This window comes from Mus pahari, chromosome 1 (genome assembly GCF_900095145.1).
Source record: "Mus pahari chromosome 1, PAHARI_EIJ_v1.1, whole genome shotgun sequence".
NCBI lineage: Eukaryota > Metazoa > Chordata > Mammalia > Rodentia > Muridae > Mus > Mus pahari.
Window position 1 is genome coordinate 154,664,845 of NC_034590.1, and position 11,065 is coordinate 154,675,909.

The 11,065-nt window shown below is 39.1% G+C and overlaps 1 protein-coding gene and 1 pseudogene across 1 annotated transcript in view; both read right to left on the reverse strand.

Annotated features, from left to right (window-relative positions):
* Positions 1–11,065, reverse strand: part of Hpse2 (heparanase 2 (inactive)) — a 548,186-nt gene that overhangs the window by 460,477 nt on the left and 76,644 nt on the right. The gene's annotated exons all lie outside the window — the stretch shown is intronic.
* LOC110329621 lies at positions 4,900–5,584 on the reverse strand (annotated as a pseudogene).

An 11,065-nucleotide genomic window follows, 5' to 3' on the forward strand; every position in this document is an offset into this window, starting at 1 on the left:
CACAAGGGAAGGCCTGGGCCAAGTAGTGGGAGTGGGTGGGTAGGGGAGCAGGGGCGAGGGGGGGTATAGGGAACTTTCGGGATAGCATTTGAAATGTAAATAAATTAAAAAAAAGAAACATTGATCTGAATTCTTTAAAGGTTAGGTGGAATTCAGCAATGAGTCCATTGGGTCCTGGGGTTTTCTTTTGCTTGGGGGATTTTTTTTTTTAATTTCTGTTTCAATCTCATTGGTTTAATTTTGATAGGTCAAATGTATGCATAAATTTATTAGTTTGATGTCCTCTTGCTTACTTATTTCACGATGGCTTGTTTAATAATGCGAATAAGGTATTGAAGTCTCCTATTAATACTGTGGTAATGTGCATCTGCATCTTTTGCTTTATGAAATTAGATGCAGTGATGTTCAATGAACAGATATGAAGAGTTACAACATCAGCTGGGCAGTGGTGGTGCATGCGTTTAATTCCAGCACTTGGGAGGCAGATACAGGTGGATTTCTGAGTTTGAGGCCAGCCTGGTCTACAGAGCGAGGAGTGAGTTCCAGGGCAGCCAGGGCTACAGAGAGAAACCTTGTCTTGGAAAAAAACAAAAGCAAAAAACAAAAAACAGAACAAAACAAAAAACAAACAAAAAAAGTTACAACATCCTCATGATGGAGCTTTCAAAATGAAACTACCTTTCTCTTCAAGTTCGAAGTCTAATTTGTCAGATGTATTGCTACATCTGTTTGCTCTCTAATTTCATCAACTTGGAATATCTTTTTCCATTTTTCACCCTAAGGCTGTTTGTCTTTGCCAATGAGCTATATTTCATGGGTCCTATTTTCTAATCCAATCTGCTAGCCTTTACGTGGAGAATTGAGACCGTTATGATTCAGTTACTGGGGCAAGAGAGATAGCTTAGCAATTAAGACTACTAACTTCTTTTCCTGAACTCAATTCTCACCATCCACATGGCTGCTAAAACCCATGTGTAGCTTCAATTCCAGAGGGATCTCATTCCCTCTTCTATCCTCCATGGGTACCATACACATATGCTTCACAGACATATGTGTAAGCAATACATCCATACACATAAAATAAAAACAAAATCACAAAAGAAGATTCAGTTTATTCCTTAAGGATATATCCCTTTTTTTTTCAATGTTTGCTACTTCCTTAATTCTCATTTTCCTATTTGCTATCTTAGTCCAGTTAACCTCTTCCTGTGGCTTCAAAGGTTGTGTCTTTCTCTCTTCTGTTCATAGGAGTCTGTATATAGGGTTTCTGTAGCCCTAGCTTAGTCAGAAATTCCTTTAGTTTGTGCTTATCATGAAAGTTTTTCATTCTTTACCTAGGAATCAGTTTGCTGGGTTAACAGTACCATCTTTCAAAGCTTGACATTAAACATCCTATGTTCTCCTGGCCTTATAATTTCTGTTAAGAAATTTGCTGTCAACTTTATATGACCCAGCACAAGGGAAGGCCTGGGCTAAGTAGTGGGAGTGGGTGGGTAGGAGAGCAGGGGCGGGGGGGGGGGGGTATAGGGAACTTTTGGGATAGCATTTGAAATGCAAATAAAGAAAATTAAAAAAAAGAAATTTGCTGTCAAAAAGAAAGAAATTTGCTGTTGTTCTGGTTTATATAGTCTTTCTTGTTCATAATTGTTTTTTACTACAGTATGATGTTAGGAGATTCTTTTCTGGTCTCATTCATTTTGCATTAAATGCCTCCTCTAGCTGCAGGGAGATCTCTTTCTCTGGGTTTGGGGTATTTTCTCCTATTCTTTTATTGAATATGTTTTCTATGCATTTAGCTTGAGCAACTTCTCCCTCTTTTATTTCCATGATTCCTATGTTAGTCTTTTAATAATATCCTATAGCTATGTCTGTGTGCCCTTTTCTAACATGTTATCTTTGTCACTGTCTGACTATTCTAATAACCTACTTTGTCTTCACACCCTGATAATCTGCCTTCCTCTCGGTCTATTCCATTGGTGGGCCTTTACATGAATGTTTTTGTGGGCTTTGTTGTTTTTATCTGACTTGAGAGTTTTTTTTTTAATTGAAAATAGATTCTTCTTTTGTACAATACACCCTGCCCAGTCTCTTCTCCTTCTACTTCCTCCCAGCTACCCACACCTACCCTCTCCAAAAGATCCACTCTTCCTCTGTTTCCTCTTCAGAAACAACCAGGCCTTCAAGAGACAATAGTCAAACAGAACAAAACAAGTTATGATAAGAAAATGCAAAAGCCCTCAAATCAATGGCAACCCAACAGAAGGAAGAGTCTCAGGTACAGGCAAGAGTCAAAGATGCTCCAGCTCCTGCTATTAGGAGTCCCACACAAACAGCAAGCTGCTAGTCATAATATCTACGCAGAGGACCTGGTACAGACACATGCATGTCTGCCCCATGCTCATCACTTCAATCTCTGTGAGCCCATGTAAGCCCTGCTTAGTTGATTGTGTAAGCCATGTCCTCCTGGGGTACTCCATTCACTCTGTCTCCTAGAGTCATTCCAATTTTTCCATTTACTTCTCTCTTTATTGAATTCTCTTTCTTATCCTGTCTTATAAGAGGACGACATTCATTCTCTTAGAATTCATTCAGGATTTATTCATGTCCTCTTTAAACTTCATTAAACATAGATATAATCATTCTTTTTTAATTCTCTGTCCGGAATTTCATAAAGTTAATGCTTATTTTATTCCATTACTGTGAAACTGATAATTTTCAGAGAAACTGTGTTGCCTGATTTTTCATGCTTCCTTTATTTCAGCAAATCTGGGACTAGGCTATTGTCTGGGTTTTTAAAAATCACCTATATTTAATCAGTAGTGGTATCTGCAGTATTCAAGTGTGACTAGGTTTGAGGTGTTACTATTATAGAAGATTGGGGGTATTTCTCAGTAGCTAACCCTCTGACCCACATGCTCAGGGTATCAGTAGCTAACCCTCTGACCCACATGCTCAGGATATCAGTAGCTAACCCTCTGACCCACATGCTCAGGATATCAGTAGCTAACCCTCTGACCCACATGCTCAGGGTATCAGTAGCTAACCCTCTGACCCACATGCTCAGGGTATCAGGCTTGCACCTCAGCACTGCTCCAAATGCAGAAAATCACCTGTGTACGTAAGCATATACATGGAGAGTCTCACTACAAAGACACAGTAGTAGCTGATTAAAATCCATTATTTCTTCAACTCAAAACATTTGGGGAGAATGAAAGACCAAGGGTAATATAGTATACACTAAGAAATTAGTTGTTCAGAGTGAAAATGGAGGAGAAACAAACAGAATAAGACTAGCAGTTAGTATTAGATAAAGTTGGGAAATTAGAAGAGGGAAAGTGAACAGAAGATGAAACAATAAAGAAAGAGGGAGGCGATAAAGCAGCTCCAGCCAGAGAATGAAAAGAGGAAGAGGTGAAGAAGTGTCATCAGATGACCTAAGGTAATCTCCACACCCAGGAGGCAGAAGCTCCAGACTAGGCCTAGCCTGTGAACATGAACGGGAGCATAAGTGACAGAGCATCGCTGGCCTACTATATTGAGATTACCTACCAAATGAGAGAAGTGTACAATGAGGGAGAAAGGCCTAGGCAGGGGATATAACATCTATATGCAACTTCCTTCTAGAGCAGAGAAGGCCTGATTCCTTGCAGTCACTCTGGGGACAGGACACCCTTACCTCTGAGCGATTTCTTGTAGTTGTGCGGCCTGGGTACCAGGCCCATCTTTGTGTAGTATCTAGGACTCAGGCTAGATGTCTACCTCATGTAATACTGTGAAGTTCTGACTCAGTATTTCTCCATTTTTTTATACATATTGACAGGTGATCTTCAGGCTGGAGGTAGAATACAGCCCAGTGACACTTGTTATGTGTTCCCAGAGTGAGCTACGGAGGAAGGGACCTTTGCTTCTAAAGCCACATTGCTGCCTCACCAAGGATAAGTTCTGAGTGAATTCTTTAATGTTTATTTACATATTTCTGAAAGTTCGTTCTATTGATTAACATTGTCCCACACAATTCCCTGTCAGTTATGTTTCTTCATTATATATTAATATATTTCTTTTTTATATTCCTTGAATAATTTTATCGATTTCAGTGTTTTAACTAACAATTTAAGTGTAAATTTTAAGGCATCTTATAAATGCAAAGATTTCCATTAGTTGTATTTCATGACTAAAAATATAATTTTTAAAAATGTAATACTGTTTATTTAACTTCAAAAACATTTCAGCATTCTAAACATACAAAAATATAACAGAATGTTGCAAATTGCGTATTGATGTAGTAGTTCTTTGCTTTGCTGACAATGATGAGTTCTACAGTTTCTTTAAAAGTTTACAACCTACTGCACTTAACTAAAGAAAAAACTCCAAACACTTCTCATTCCAGCTGACCCCTCCCCCATCCACAGCTAAGAATGTCAGCAGAATGCTATGCCACTATATACAAAAACAGGACAATCTGAAGCGGTGATGGCCACCACAGTATCAACAGGTCCAGCCTCACAGTGAGCTATGGCCCCTCCAAAGGGCATCTTTCCCTCCCAGCCTCCACGCCAAACAAGGAGCATCAAGAATCCGTCTGGGTTGTTTTGTTCTCTTTACAAACTATAGATATGTACAGCTGACAACTCAGGATTTCGAGCCAACAACCATACAGTTAACACGACCTTACAAGTTGAGAACAAAATGTCAGAAACATCTTCAAATGCCTTGTCACACCAACAGCAAAGTGCACTGAGTGAGGAGGATGCGAGAGTACCTTTTCATTTTAAAAATGTCTGGAGCTATGTACAGATTGATACAGTTTCAGGGCACTCTGGACACCCGCGGCCACTTCATGTAAACCACTGACACTTTGAGAAACTACAATATGATCGTGATCAAATTTTGTAATTAAACCTAACAAGGGCAACAGGCACGACTCAAATAAGAGATACGTCCATCACAGCACTCTACTACTATAAGGTATTCACAAGGAGACAGAGTTTTTNATTCATCTTCCTCCTCCTCCTCTTCTTCTTCTTCCTCCTCTTCCTCTTCTTCCACCTTTTTCCGGGCAACTTTAGCAGGACCCATGGCACCATCAAACTTCCCTTTAGACTTACTGTCAGCAGCATCCCTCTCATACTTCTTCAGCTTTGCTGCCTTGGTAACGTAAGGCTGCTTTTCACTGTCACTTTAGTTATTCCACATCTCACCCAGCTTTTTTGCCACATCTCCATTGGAGATGCCAGGGTTTGTAGATTTGATCTTGGGGCAGAATTCAGAGCAGAATAAGAAAAATCCAGATGGAGGTCTTTTGGGGGCATTTGGGTTCTTCTTCTTCTTGCCTCCTTTATTTAGCTAGTCCATAATCTTTCATCTCCCGATCATAGCACATTTTATCTGCCTTTGCCATTTCATCAAACTTTGATTTCTCTTTGCTAGATATGGTCTTCCACCTCTCAGAGCACTTCTTGGAAAACTCTGCAAAATTGACTGAAACCTCTGGGTTTTTCTTCTTATGTTTTTCCCTGCATGTCTAAACGAAGAAAGCATAAACAGACATCTTGCCCTTTGGTTTCTTGGGGTCACCTTTAGCCATCTTGACTGTATTGTTTGCTAGTCTGGGTAACGCAGGGCACGACATGTGGCTCAGCGCTCCCTAGCCTCAAGCTAGCTGCCTTCACAAGAGCTGGAAGTATAATTTCTTAATTCCTTCTCCCTCCCACTACAGTGCTTACCATGGAGCAGTAAGGAGAAACCTAACTCAGTCTCTGTCCTAAAGACATTCAAAGCCCACTGGGAAGACAGGAGCAGCACTGCAGAGCTTTTCACTCAGTATGTATGCTGAAAAGATTTATTTACTCAAAACAAATGTTCTTGAATTACAAAAGCCTGAACCCCAGGTGATAATAGGTGGGCAAGAATATCACTTTTTATATGTTCTGCTAGCATTTATTTTTTATATTTGCTAATAATATTCTAATATTTTACCAATAATAAAAACTGCCCAGGACACAGAATCAAGAAAAAAAATTATAAACTTCACTAAAGAACTCAAGGACTTTAACAAAGACACAAATACTTCACTGAACTCTAAGAGGATAACAAAGACATGGGTTATATCCAAGAAAATACAAATACAAGGCCAAAAGAATGAAATGATGAAGATAAGTCCAGATTTGAAAACTGAACTCAATAAGATAGAAACATTAAAAGGAACACAAGCTGAAATAAAAATGGAACTGAAATACTCAATGTCCCAACTAGAAAACTCAAGATCTTTTAAAAGAGCTTCTTGACACACTGTTTTGGTTGAGTCCTAAGAGGGTCCTCTTCATACTTCTCCCTCTCCCTCTCCCTCTCCCTCTCCCTCTCCCTCCCTCCCCTTCCTTTTTCTTCCCCTCCCTTTCTCCTTGATTCCCTCAGTTATCTATTATTGAAAGAGCAGTAGGAGTTTCCCAGGGCTCTCTTTGTCTTAAGCCATGGTTGCTCTGAAGTTGCACTCACACTCCCCTACAGAAGCCAAGACCACCAGACTCTCTGCTTCTGTTTTCCAAAGTTTCCTTTCTGTGTTTTTTACTAAAACTAATGTTTTCCAGCAATCACCAATATCTTAGAATAGATATACTCTATTGCAATTTATGTCCCAGAGATTCCAGCATTCCATAAATGTGTATCATCTACTGTCTTCTCATTTCAACACAGAATCTTAATTATAAAAACATATCTAGCACACCAAACATATTTTAGTTATTTTTAAATATACAAATAGAATATTTATTCTTAGTAATAAGGGATTCCAAATTTTCCTATGAATACTAAAATTAAAGGATAATTGAATCACTTATATAAAATGTTATTATACATACATATCATCTATACATAAAACCTCTTCTATGCTTTAGAGACTCTCTAATTACTTACACTTATGATTCAAGTATTCAAGTGGCCACCTGTTAAAAGCTTAATGAGTGCCAATGCTGGGAAGTGGTAGAGCCTTTACAGATGTGATCTAGTGGGAGTCCGTTAACTGAGATCCTGTCTCTGAAAAGACTGATGGTCCTTATGAGAGGGATATGATAAAAGTAGCAACACTTCCTAACTGTTTCTTATTTCTTAACTCCTTATATACATAGCCATCCATCATGGGAACATCATGTTCCAACAGAACTTCCAAAATATAATTTGGACTTTGAACTCTCGGTACTGAAAACTAAATGAAAGTATTTCCTTAATAAGCACTTTTTGTCAAGCATTTATGATAGTAATGAAAGCTTACTAATACACATAGAATTTCAGGTACAATATAAGTGCTATATAAATAGTTGTATGATATTGTGTTGCTTAGGAAACAATGAGAAGAAAAAATGCAGTCCACATTCAGTTCAGATACGGTATTTATTATTATTTTACCTTCAGCTGGTTGAATATACGGATGAGGAACTTGCGGTATAGGGAACGAAGTTTATCTGCTATGTTTGGTACAGAGAGTTGCCAAGATTTCTTCAATGCTTATGTATTACTTTTACAACAAGAAAGAAAAATGTATTTATTGGAGGAAGACTCTTCCTTAGATAAAGTGAGCAATGTGAAAACTCTGAGTGAATTGCTGCTTGTACCTACAGGGGGTAGTTCTAATGCTCTGACCAGGAATCTGTATGTGAACCCTGAAGACCCTGCTCCCCAACTGGTTCCTGATAGATCAATAAAGATGCTCGTGGCCAATGAGCTGGGCAGAACAGGCAGGACTTCCAGTTTTCCCGTAGGCAGGCTAACAGACAAGGGAAGAGAGAGACATTTTGCCATGCTTCGGAGAGAGAAAGAGCCATCAGCTATGTGAGATCTCAGGCAGAGTGCCCACTGGTTGCTTTTCTGCCTGGGTCTGGAGCAGCAGGCAGGATATTAGAAACATAATTAAGCCAAGGGCAGATTTAGGGGGCTGAACAAGGAAAAGGAAACTGGACAACTAAGTAAAGGGAAGACTTAGGGTGCTGAGCTGGAATTGAAAAGAAGGGTATGACAGTCAATGAAGGCTTAGAAGAGCCCGACCATTGAGCTAAAGCATATTTAAGTAAGTTAATATGTATGTGTGTTTCATCTGTGGATCGAAGGGCACCTGGGTGAGGTTGGTAGTGCAGTGCCCAGAGCTTAAAGTGGGGTATCAAAAACTACATGCTACATGTACTAAACCAGATTCTCAACCTCTGGGTTGCCACCCCTATGATCCTTTCACAAGGGTTTCTTAAGACCATCAAAAAAAAAACCATAGATATTTACATTACAATTGATAACATTAGCAAAATTACAGTTATGAAGTAGCAATGAAAAATTTATGGTTAGGAGTCACCACAACATAAGGAGCTATATTAAACTGCCACCACATTAGAATGGTTGGGAATCACTGTACTAAAAAGAAAAGTACCAGAAAGATCATCTGCCTTAGAAAAGTAAGTCATACTTTCACAATTTTCCATGTTTAACCAGTCAGAGAAATTTATAAATGACACAATTCCTTTTAGTTTTCTTGCCCTTGAAGCTAATTACCACAAAGAAGAAAAGAAAATAGATTAGCAAGAGAAATATAACATCATTGTATTATAATAAATTACTCATGATCTGATGTCATTGACCCAACAGTATTCAGTATGTCATTCATAGTCACGGACTACTGAAGTGGAGCTGTTTGGATGGTGTTTTGCTATGGCAAACACATGAAGGAATGTTTACCTGAAGTAGACACAGGTAAAAGACTAAGGCAGACTCAAGAAGGAATGTGTGGCGGAAGCAGATACAGGTGAAAGGGTGTTCTGCCAAAGCAAGCACATGAAAGGACATGTGATGAATTCTTTGCTAATGACACACACGTATCCATCTGCCTTGCACTGCATAGTTGAGCTGCATCTTTTGGGACTCCATAGAGAGAACCGCACCAAAAAACCTGGTGCTGTGCTGCGGCTTCTTGCTGCTTCCTCAGACCCAGGCTGATTGGCAGAGTGATGTCAGCTGAGACAGGCTTACATGCTGTGCAAGACCCATGGAGGACACATGATGTTTGGAGTGTATAAACAGAAGTCCACCGAGTAACACGACGGAGCTTTGCTTGCTGGTACAGCTAGCTGTGCAACTCTTCACTGATCTTCACTTCCCTGAGAGAGGCACAGCCAAGAACTTCACCTGGTGTTCCTGCTGGGCCCTCCTGCTGACCCATGCCAAGGCTGAGGTCTTACTGTCTCTACTAGGTCGTGTCACCATTGTTGTTAAAATGACACTACTGAACTGGACTGCTGGTGTATCACTGAAGTGTTTATAAGTAGATCGAGCTGCCATTGCTAACCTGTGAACTGAACTCCTGATTTCCAGACAGCATAGTCAGGAGTTGCTCCAAAGAACCTTTCTAAACAGGTCCACTTCCCCCATGTCCTTTTTTTCCCACTACCTCTGGAGGGTGATAGGCTAAAAGGAGGTTAAAGCGTTTAAGAACCATCATTAAAAATAAGGTTTGAAAAAAATTAAAGTTACAGACTACAGATGAGCCAGGCAAGCAGACTCAATAGAGGTATGCCTGGTGACAGCTGACAACTGACACAGAAGCATGAGAAAGCCTGACTACGAGTACTCAAAATTTTTCATGGTACCGTATTAACAGAAAACAGTATTATGCAGTGTGCACTTAGTAAACACTGCTTCAAATTAAATTGAGTTCCTTTGACTACCCATACAGGAAATAAGCAGCTAGAAATACCCTTTACTATACAAAGAAGTTTTATTACTTGATTCTTAACAAAGAAATCTTTACTCTCTCAAACCTGAGAATCTCTGTCTTGGATAAAGTTCCTGAAAATATTTTTAAATGAACTCTAATTTCATTTATTTATTCTGAAACTCAAATCACCATTAGGAATTAGGAGAGGTTGGATAAATGCACACTTTACTTCCAAAATACAAATTCCCATCAAATGTGCTTCAATAGTTATAACGCTGTGACTTTGAGTGTATACAGAGAGAGGATAACAGAGGTTTTACTAGTCAATTACTTAAGCATTTAACTAGATGAAGGGTGTAGTTGTTCGTTTCAGATACTAACTTGACTAGTTAGTATAAATACCAAGAAAAATATTAGCTACTAAACACCTAGGAAAATAGTGAAGCACTAATTCTGGGTATGTCTATGGCAACATTTCCGAGAGGCTGGAACCTAAGTCTGACCACCTTGAATGAGGCAGATCTGCCCTGAATGCGGGCAGGTGCCATCCAATTGGCTGGAGACCTACACAGAACAAAAGGAGCGGAGAAAAAGCAGTTCATTCTCCCTGTTTCTTCTCTTCATCATCGTCCTCTCCCTCCCCATCTGCCTTCTTCTTCCTCCTTTCTCCCCATCTCCTTTTCTTCTCTCTTTGCTCCTCCTCCTTTTTTCCACCCTCCCCTCTTCTCATCTTCAAACTGAGAATTACATATTTGACTTCCTTAGTTCTAAGGCTTCAGTGTTAAACAAAAACACAATACCACTGTCCCAGAGCCTTGAACTTGGAGACAGCCTTTCTTTCATGGCATTCCTTTGCCTCTAAAATCATGTGGGCAAATTCCCATAATAAATTATTCCCTATGAATGTGTATAATATATGTAACAAACAAAAGTACACTCTTATATTTTATACATGTAAAAAACAATACAAAATTGTATTGTATATGTACATATATATACACATATGTATATGTATACATATGTATATGTGTATACATATATAATTTATATGTATATATATATACACATATATAAAACAGTTCATATAGAGAAACAGTTACATATGTGACTATCCTATTAGGTTCTGGAAAATTCAAATACAGTGGAACAAATTTGAAATTTTTAATTAAGTTTTTATATTTAAATATATAGGTATATATATTCATGTGACAATCTCTAGTCCTGCATAAGAATTTTGGGAATAAGAAAGTCACTTTCCGCTGGGCAGTGGTGGCACACTCCTTTAATCCCAGCACTCGGGAGGCAGAGGCAGGTGGATTTCTGAGTTCGAGGCCAGCCTGGTCTACAGAGTGAGTTCCAGGACAGCCAAGGCTACAC